Here is a 2,500-nt window from a genome sequence, read left to right as displayed (position 1 = left end):
AATAAACGAACAAAGAAACTTACTTTTAAGTATTTTGCTGCTTGTCATTAAAATCTTTTATTTACTTTTATTTCTCTCAGACTCTGTGTTTAAATAGTCTGATAATCATGTGATGTTTGTTCGAACCAAAGTCCATTAAAGATTCTTCTGAGTTAATCACGTCACAGAGCTGCGGTGATACTGGTGTAAATCATCTGAACATGACACACACGGATGTTTAGAAAGTTTCTATGAAATGAAAACTCATCAAACATGTGAATGAACTTTAAGAAAATGAAAAACTGTTTCACAAACTCTGAGGAACAAAATTCAGAGAAGAAAAAGAAAGTGAAACTAAGGGATCTGTTTTAAAAAGCTGCGTCCACAGAAGCAAACAGCTGATCACGTGACAGAGCGGCGAAGCGAGAAGCAGCAGGTGATGCAGCGTCTTTTTTTCAACCTCTGATTTCTGATCACAAACAGAAAAGGTGAACGGAAGATGATGGAGACGTTCAAGGAAGAGTGAGGAGGGGGGGAACTCTACATTAAAAATGGGTCCAGGGGACAGTGATGGAGGGATGCTGCTAAACGAGGAGAATGGTGCATCACAATGAGACGAAGAGCAAGAGGAGGAGAGGAGGAGGAGAAGAACTGAGGAAAGTAGAAGAATAAAAAGATAGATATAAAGAAGTGCGGCAGGCAGAGCGATGGTTGCGTTGCTTATGTTCGACAGCCGGCAGGTAAATGGATGGATGGTATGGAGGAGTGGAGGGATGAAGGGAGGGAAGGAGGAGCATATTTACCCCGTCCTTTTCGTAAAGCAACGTTCTTTCGGTTCGCTCAAGTCTTTGGGGCGGGGCAGTGCGGGAGGGGGCGGGGTTTGTTGTGTGTGTGTCTGCAACCACTGCTCACACTGCAGGGGGAGAGCACAAAGACACAGTCAGTGACACACAACACACACAGTTTAACACACAATACACTGCACTACAGGACGCCATAGACGATCAGATTAACACAAACAGTGACTCACAATCTGTAGTGTTGGAAGACAGACGCACAATCAACTTCAGACGATCACAAGTAAAACTCTAACTTCTCACCATCTAGGACACAGTTGTTCTAAGTTGTACAAATATGTATTCAGTTGTGCAAAACTGTAAAAAGTTGCATAATGTTGTTTAAATTTGTGTTAAGTTATATACGAGGCCCTGCCTTGTGCACACATTAGACAGGACGCCACGCCAAAATGATAACAACCCAAAACATATATTACACAAAATTAAATTCTGCATGATGTTTTTTGGCCCGTGCGACTGAAAACTGACAAAATATATTGAATTAAGGAAATGAATTACATAAAATATAAACATCTTTTCTGCATTGTTTATTCTGTGAAATATCATTTTCATACCAGCAAACAAACACAGATAGTGATTTATGATCGTAACGACTGATTTGAGTTAAGTTATGAGGAGAAACTTTCTACCAACACACACACACACACACACACACACACACACACACACACACACACACACACACACACACACACACACACACACACACACACACACACACACACACACACACACACACACACACACACACACACACACACACGACAATGTGGAATTTAACAGCGTAAGAAACGAAGGAGCTGAGCTGATGTTTGGGTTAAAAACTGTGATCAAGCTTCCACAGGTAAAAAAATGTAAATATGTATTTATCAAGTGTAAAGATTTAAAATGTGAGTTTGAGTTCTGAACAGAGGAATCAGATTTTACGAAGGGAGAATTCCGAGTTAAAATCAAAGAGTTACCTGGGATGTAGGCGCTTGTTTAAAATGGTTCATATAAAAAGTTTGTGCTACGACAAAATGAAACTACCTCATTCAGAGGCGGGAGAAGTTAACGTGTTGTGTGATTTTCATGTGGTTTAAAAACTCGAAGATGATGCTCAGCGAGGCTTAACTGAGCTAAAGATGGCGTCCTGATGCAGGATGAAGACGACGAGACGCATCAAAGACGATAATCTGCTACCGATGGACAGAACAAGAGAGGAGGAGGAGAGCAGAAAGATGGAGGAGGATGTGAGGATGCAACAGGCTGCAGAGCAGATGTATTTATAGATGGATGGATGAGGAGGAAAAGAGAAAGATTAAAAGCTTACAGGGTTGGTAAGACTAATTAGGAGGCAGCTGAAGATGGAGGGAGACGAGAGGAGGAGAGGAAATGTTGTGAATGATAATCAGTTAGCTGTTAGCTCCAGGCTAATTCAAAACCTGGAAACTTTATTTGAAGTCAGCTGCTCTTAGATTACAACATGGCTGCTGCATGTTGATGAGTATTGTTGGAGGTGTAACATGACACATGGACGTGTGGCAGCTCCAACATAAACCAGGGTTTATCACCATGTTCCTGCTCCGACACACAAAGCCCCCACTAATCCACAAGCTAATGAGCTAGCCCCGCTAACTCACAAGCAGCCGGACGCTGTGTTTGTAGCTTTGTGGCGCTAAACG

At 41.9% G+C, this 2,500-nt stretch overlaps 1 protein-coding gene across 5 annotated transcripts in view; it reads right to left on the bottom strand.

Moving 5' to 3' along the window:
- The window catches only part of rreb1a (ras responsive element binding protein 1a), a 49,546-nt gene that overhangs the window by 24,581 nt on the left and 22,465 nt on the right, over window positions 1-2,500 (bottom strand). For 2 of the 5 annotated variants that reach the window (XM_034572049.1, XM_034572051.1), the window contains exon 2: window positions 784-892. The exons of the other annotated variants lie outside the window; for them this stretch is intronic. The gene's annotated coding sequence lies outside the window, so the exon portion shown is untranslated. The remainder of the gene's footprint in view (window positions 1-783; window positions 893-2,500) is intronic. 5 annotated transcript variants of the gene reach the window in all.

The sequence above is a fragment of the Hippoglossus hippoglossus genome, chromosome 20, assembly GCF_009819705.1.
Source record: "Hippoglossus hippoglossus isolate fHipHip1 chromosome 20, fHipHip1.pri, whole genome shotgun sequence".
In the NCBI taxonomy this organism is placed as follows: Eukaryota; Metazoa; Chordata; class Actinopteri; order Pleuronectiformes; family Pleuronectidae; genus Hippoglossus; species Hippoglossus hippoglossus.
This window is presented reverse-complemented; position numbering and strand designations above follow the sequence as displayed.